The following is an 8,202-nucleotide window of genomic DNA, read 5'->3' as shown; positions in this document are numbered from 1 at the left end:
TACATTTTGCAAACGAACTATTTTACGTGCAGAAAATATCATTTTCTGCAATTAGTCACATCACATTGTGATAACAGTATCCAAAGTCTCGATTCAGACGTGGCCAGTTTTATATATATGTGTGTGTGTGTGTGTGTGTACATCCCAGTTTAAAATAAGGAAGCGATGCAAAATCAATGAAGTGGATTTCACAATCAAAAATACAATATATGAATCAGTGGATGAGGTACCAATGACTCGATTTGTGAAAGACTCGCCATACCAAAGCAGAAGATCCATGAAGAACAAAAAATGTACATAGTTATTTTTGCAAAACAGACTGTGATCGCTCTTTCTTCTGTCTTCGTTTCTTCACCTGCTTGACAATGGCGAAATCCAGGGAAGCGAAAGAATTATTCCTGCAGGGTTCAGATTCCATGCTAGTTGAGTTGAGGCATTGGTACTCTGATAAGTGACAGTGGGGGTTTTCATCATTTCCCTAAACACCCAAAATTTTGGTAAAATGAAAACGTAACCTACGAAAAAGAAAATACGGAATTATTTATAACATAAAAAAACATACAATTTAAAAAAACATTCAGTACAAATAGAGTAAACACCATATGTAAAATGATGAATTAGTTTTCTAAAAATCAATAATTATTATAGATAGATATAAAAATATAAATTCTATACTGGATTTATATTCAGAGCTTTCCAAAAGTAATTGAAACTCTTTGTAAAACTATATCATATTCTAATTATATTCACAGTCAAAAATTTTTGGATAAGCTTAAACTAGCCAAAACATTGAAAAGTTGAATAACATTACATATTTTAGAAAGTCAAAATATAAAAATAAAAACATCTTTCAACAGCTAACTCTCATACTCAGCAAGTTTTTTCCCAGAATAAAATCATCTTCCCTTCAAATAGTCAGTCAGAAATTGAAATAAACTTGCTTAAAAAAGATCTTTTGGGTTACATCTCCTGTCATTTGATGTTCTGAGACGAGGAAACCTCATGAGTCATATCTCACAGGTGACCTGTGTTCGTCAGTAGATTTGTTGTTATATTAATTGAATTTTATTCCCTTTATGTTTTATAAGGGAATTCTCCACAGCAAGAGAGTTTGAGAACCATTTGCTGGAATATTTGATTTGAAAGATATTTTTTTCTTCTCTGAAGAAGTTGTCCGAGGGTTTAACCAAATTAAGCTGTTTATTTATTTACTGTAACAAATATATTCATCACATTTCATTGCACTCAGCCATACAGTTATTTTCCAGTTCTTTTGAGAATTAGCAGTTAAAAAGTTTATATTTCATACTACTTAAACCAGAATTGAATCAAGAATTACTTGTGTTCTTTTTTCTTTGCCGATGCTTGTTTCTTTCACGTTGTATTTTTATTGGACCATACATTATGCAACATCACCCACCTCTAATTCCAGTACGATTCACAGTACTGTAAGTGCACCCCACTCACTATAATCCCATTTCCTAGTATGAAAAAAACAAGTAATGTACCATCTGGAATTTTAAACTACTGTTAACATTGTTTATATTTAAAAATGTCTTAAATGGCCATTAAAAACTGGATCTTTTTTGCGACAATTTTTAATTACAGCTACAAATGCTTAGATGCTTTTAATCACACATCTGCAGCTCTTTTAGATTCTGCATTTATTGGCCATGACATAACTTTGGAAATTTCCAATTATCCTTTGTCACAAGTGCAAATGCTTAATTTTGATCCATATCCACTTATAGACTTAATGGTCTTGATCTTTCCCAAACTGATTATCCTTTGGAGTTAAGGCTGTAGTTCTCATCCATGCCCAAGAAATCTATTTGCTTCCCATTTCTACACCGAAAATAAAATTGTAAGCAACAATAGAAAACTGAACTTTAATACATATTTATTTGCTGTATGAGCTTTCATCACAGATAGTAGTCCATTATAATTTTTTTACCTGAAGTGTCCAACTCTGACCTCTGCCTGCCATGTTTGCAACATGATAGCAAACACTTGGAGATCAGGCACAGGGGTAATCAACTAAAATTGAAAAGGCATGATAGTGATCAGTAACACAGATATAAAAAACAACCAAACAAATCCATCTCTGAATTGGTCTCCCCCATCAATGGAAATAGATGTTGAACCAGAACATACCTGAGAAAACACACTGGTATTTCATAGACAAAAGGTGTGACACAGAGAGGCTTGCGGAGGGATTTTTTAGTCAGCATCTGTGAATGGCATCACACCTGTGGTCAAGATGCCCATATCATGTTCATGCAGGTGGTCTATAAAGTACAGTCTCATTCCATTGTTGTCTATCATCCTATATAACAAGCAAAAAATGGTTGTTTCATGTTGTTCTTAAAAACATGAAGACGCAGATGCATGCACAAATAGCAAACAGCATGCCACTTCCTGAATGTTAGTGCAATAAATAATTGTTTTAATTCATAGTTTAAAAAGCCTAATGTTGATGGAATTTAAACTGTGATGTATTTTTCTGAGACACTGAGATTGGACTGAGTCATAGACAAAAAATCTGCGGTGATTCTAGTAATAAATGCAAATACAGTACAGACCAGTGACGTGCAGTCAGTAGAAGCAGGTAGAGGCCGGGCCTTACCTGTCATCAGGGACAGAAAAAAAATGCAAAATGAAAAAATGAATTAAATGGTTATATTTATTTAGTGATTTGTGCTATAAAGTTATTTTCCACGTAGCTTCACCATTTTTAGTTATTTTTTTTCAAAATTGCTAAAAAAAATTGACATTTACTGTTCAAATATGAAGAAGAGACGCAAGGTGATGTCAGTGCCTCACCAGCCATGAACCTCACCGCTTCTTTCTTTGGGTTACTGGAATAAATTTCAATTTTATAATATGTGTCACTGTCTCCAGCACTAACTGTAAGACCCAAATTTTCTGAACCCTCATAAAGCTGGTTAGGTTTAAAGGTTACCGGTAAGTTGAGAATGAGAGAACAAGAGCACGAATCATTTATTTTTCCTCACCTTTCCTCCCACGACCCATATGGCTAATATCTCAAAGCAGTTAACCGATATGTGGTTTGAGAAACATGGGCCGCTGAAGGAATGCGTGACAAAGGCAGGGCAGCGGTAGAGCAGCATGTTATGAACAATATCATGATTCTCGAACATTGGTTCAATCTGTAAAAAAGTAGGAGTTTCTTAAATGTCTTAAGTGTTTTTATTGACTGAAAACGACATACAGCATATTTTAAGTTGACCTCTTCATCAACAAAGTCACTAATCAAATGGGACTCAGAAGTGTTTGCATACTGGCATGACTGCCGTTCCATTTTGTTTTTGCAATTGATAGGACCAAATCATGAAATAATCACTGTAACTTGTCATATAACTAATAATACCAAGGAAAGACTAGAAAACACGTTCTCTTCTTGCATGTGTACAAAGAGAAAACAAACAAACACCTGATATGCATGATATTTTTTGTTTAAGTCTGAAAACTTAATGATCTTGGAGTGATGATAAGTGCGAACTGGAGGGATGTGGCCTGCCAAACATAAAGTGAAAGTGAATATAAGGAAACAAAAGCAGAATTCATCATTTATCATATCTTTCCTGTTACATTTGTGGTTCAGAAAGTGCAGCCTACTCTCAACATTAACTTTCGAAATAATAGACACAATCATCCATCCATCCATCTCCCGCATATCTGGAGTCGGGTCGCCGGGGCAGCAGGCGGAGCCGTGAGGCCCAGACCTCCCTCTCCCCCACCACATTGCCCAGCTCCTCTGGTTGGGAACCCGAGGTGTTCCCAGACCTGCTTGGACACATAGTCTCGCCAGCGTGCACGGAGTCTTCCCCGCAGTCTCCTCCCAGATGGACATGCCTAGAATACCTCCCTCAGGAGGCATCCAGGAGGCATCCAGACAGGTGCCCGAGCCACTTCATCTGACTCCTCTCTATGCGGAGGAGCTGCAGCTCTACTCTGGGCTCTTCCCAGATGACTGATCTTTTCACCCTATCTCTTAGGGAGAGTCCAGCCAGAAGAGAGGAATGAAGGTTAGCTGCAGCAATGCAGCAGACAGAACATATGTGTGTGAATGAGAGGAACTCGGGTGGAATGGTGAGGCTACAGGGATTGGAAATCAAAAAGTCGGAGAATTTCAAGTACTTAGGGTCAACAGTCCAGAGCAGTGGGAGTGTGGAAAAGAGGTGAAGAGATGGATTCAAGCAGGTTGGAATGGGTGGAGAAAAGTGTCAGGGGTACTATGCGATAGAAGGCTATCACCCAGAAAAAAGGAAAGGTGTACAAGACAGCGCGGAGACCAGTGATGCTGAATGGCCTAGAAACAGTGACAATAGCGAAAAGACCGGAGGCTGAGCTGGAGGCCACAGATGTTGAAGCTTTCTTTGGGAGTGATGCGGATGGATAGGATCAAGATAAGTCCATCAGAGGTACAGCCCGTGTTAGATATTTTGGAGAGAAGGTCAGAGAAGCCAGACTGAGATGGTTCAGTTATGTACAGAGGAGGGATAGTGAATATATTGGTAGATGGATGCTGGAATTGGAACAGCCAGGGAGGACGAGGTCTAGAGGATGACCAAAGAGAAGATTTATGGACATTGTGAGAGGATATGAAGTTAGTTGGTATGACAGAGGAGGATACAGAGAATATAGTTAGATTGAGAAAGTTGATTCGCTGTGGTGAATCAACTTTCTCAATCTAACCCTGAATCTAATCCTGAAATCATAAATAGAAAGGGAAATGAGGAGACAGTAAAATCAAATATAACTGTAATTCTTACAGTGATATGAAAGTATTCCTCATCACGTGACTGAATAGGAAAGGTAACTGTCACGATGGTTTGTCCATCAATCTCATTTGCAGACAGTAGAGTGCAGCTCTAAAGACACGGAGTTCCCAGTGGCATTACATTCCTGTCAAAAACATTCCTGTTCCTGTCAAGTCAAAACAATAACAATCAAATATTATTTTTTGATGTTCGAAAAATGATGGACACTTTTACTTGTGAAATGTGTTTCAATGAAAGAAACATGTTTAAAACACACAACTACATCTCAGTATGACAATTGCCTAAAGTAGTTAACTTATTGGATTACTGTGACATAGCTTCCACTGGGTCCCAATCCCCCTATGACAATATCTGACCCTGCCATACCTCCATTGGGACTAAATTCAAAGCTTATCAAGCTTTTGAAAGAAGTACAGAAGCATACCTGGTGAAAGGACAAGGTCCTTGGCTCAAAACTTTTGTTTGGTTTTGTTTTATGCTTATTTTTTCAGTTGCAAACTCTGACATTTTCTCAACTTCACATACGTGCTGTCATGGGGTTAATTTCACCCCTTCTAAAATGTACTGCTGTCAGGAATGTTTTGTAAATTCAAGACATTATTGGTAATCTATGTAAATCATAGATATTCAAGTTTACAGCATGTGTAGCATGCTAACCTGGCAAACATGCCAAGGTCATATTTCATACCTCTCTACAGTCACAACAAGCTATTGCATGTCGAATGAATTTTCTTCAAGGACTGCACCAAAGCTAGAGGAACAGAAATGCCATAAGCTATGTCAGCCTTCCTGGAGACACCTATAGAACCAAAAGATTGCCGCTAAAGTGGATTGATGTATCTGTATACTATGCATACTTTGGTAGACTGACAAAAACAAACACCGGGCTTTCCATGAGCAGAGAGATGTGTTTTCTGGACTCATGGCAGTATTTGATAGGAGAATCTGATCTGTTTCCATTTTTTTGAGTCTCTGCGCTTAGACAGGTATTGTGTTACACAAGTTGTTGTGGCCAGTGTCTCTGTAAACACCCCATATTAATTGAATTGAGTAAGATGATATGGGCTGAAGATATCACACAGACACCTGGTCTTCTTGGGCCATAGAAATGCATGCATGCACACTCACACGCACACATGTACACAGGATCATAATGGGTCTCAAATGGTCATTTCACATTGTGATGGGGACACCTTGTGAGATCATGCACAAAGAACGGTCACCATGGGAGCTTCTAAGAGATCGACCTTTTTAAAATAGTTGTTATAGTGCCTCACCAAAGAAGAATGACACTATGGAAAAAAAAGAAGAAAGAAATGCATTTGGCACAAAACAAGCAAGAAAAAAATGGAGCATCACTTGATAAAGCATCTCACAAGCCCAAGGAACCTGTTACTGGTTTATTACAAAATTAATACGGAGAGGGAAAAACAGGATGCCAGAAGGTGTCAATGATAATTCCGGAAGAATATGAAGACTGGCCAGGAAATTATAGATCTTTGCTTTGACATCACAAATTGGGAAATGAATTGATCAAAACTGAGTGAGAGATTTATTTCATATAATACTTTATTACATTTGGGAAAAGAAGGAGCCCTACTGTTGCAGTGATGTGTCTCAAGGATGAAATTATAAAAGCTCAGGCTAACAGTCTTTCTCTTTGATGTGAAAGTTTATGATGTAATAAAAGAAAGAGGGACGTCGAATGAAATTTAATATAGCAACAATTCAAGGAATATGTTTAATTGATTCATGGATTTTATGAATGGAAGAACTGTCAGGGTAAGGAATGGGTAATAATTATCAGGACACCATGTAGTTCAGAATGAAATTCCAGAAAGGATATGATGTAAGTTCCATTCTATTCTCAGTCATGATTCATGATATAATTGTACATATTCCAAAGGACATGGGAGGGTCACTCTTTGTGGGTGATGGGAAAGAGATGAGGTTGTACTGAAGAAAATCTGTGAAAGAAATGTGGTTAAAAAGCAGAAAATTCAGTGCGGCTTTATGCTTTTGGTCAAACAGAACAATTTTTTGATACATTAACAAGATAGATATAATTTGTGGTGGCAGGCTGGGATGCTGGATGAGCTATTGTGTTAGAAATTAGTTTAGGAGACATTAGAAATGCCCCAGTCAGTACATTCAAAATTGAGGCCAAATGCTTGTTGCATAAGTATATGAGGCCGTAAAGCTAGCCATCCAATTGAAGATGCCGGTGTGAACCAAGATTCTGGCTGTTTGGCAGTATAAATGGAAAACAGTAAAGAAGCGTGCAATGTTAATATGGCCTGTCAAGCTTTTACTTTGTTTGAGTCAATGTGTGGGCAGAGAACAGATGACTGTTAGGTAAAGCACAATAATATGAGTACAGATCTATTGTATTGGGAGCATAATAAAGCTTCAGGTAGTAAAACATAAAAGCACAAAGACCTTGTATCGATCTAAACTGACTGATCAAACTTAGACCAAAAAGGCAACTGTTTTTGTTCCTTGCCACAAGAAAACATTTTATCAAATCATCGTAAGCTGTCTGGATGTGTATACAGTTGAGTTTTTTGACATGTTGATGGCATTAGAAAGAAGTTAATATTTCATATTTATTTTACTTTTCTTTATTTTCTGACATTGTAACTGTTACGCTGCTGTGACAAAGTAATTTCTCCTATGGGGATCAATACAGTTTATCTCATCTTAAAGGAAAGCTGCTCTATGAGGTTGTTTTTTAAGTCCAGTTGATACTCCTCCGCCTTCAGTAAACGCCATCAGCATGTTGAATTATATCATTCTTACTGCAGTCTCTATACCTTCATATATTTTAAGCACTTCTTTCACATGACCATTCTGTGTGACGCTCTTCAGCAGGTAATTTGCACTGCTGCTATTTCAATGAGCAGTGGCCAGTTGTGAAGCCGGGGCCCCCCGGCCCCTACTAGCTACTTATTAATACCAACCTGTTCATCAGGATCTTTGTCAAACTAGATCACTGGGTGTTTGACATATGAGATGCTGTGGGGGAAGTAAATAATATAAATTAACCAGTAGTTTGAGACTAAATTGATAATAAGAGGCTTGTTCCCTCAATTTCAGACCCCCGAAAATAAAAAAATAAGTGAGAAATTAAGCAAATATCCATTTAAAACCAACAGACAGACTGATTGCCCTGTGTTATCGGATGGTGTATTGCCTGACAAGGCTAGGAAAACTGTTTTAATTCTTATGAATGTGGAACAGTGACCTTAACTGCTTAGTTTAAGTGTTCTATTAGTGTACGTGACAAAATCAATTTACACTTGAAGAATTTTCCAGTGCATATGACATTTATGAATAAACTGATGCTTTAGGAATGCTTTTTTAAAATTGATTGAGGGACTCCAACCCACACAGCAAC

Source organism: Fistularia commersonii, chromosome 20, assembly GCF_037954325.1.
Source record: "Fistularia commersonii isolate RoL2024-O1a breed Wild chromosome 20, RoL_Fcom_v1.0, whole genome shotgun sequence".
In the NCBI taxonomy this organism is placed as follows: Eukaryota; Metazoa; Chordata; class Actinopteri; order Syngnathiformes; family Fistulariidae; genus Fistularia; species Fistularia commersonii.
Note: the sequence above shows the minus strand (reverse complement) of the source record.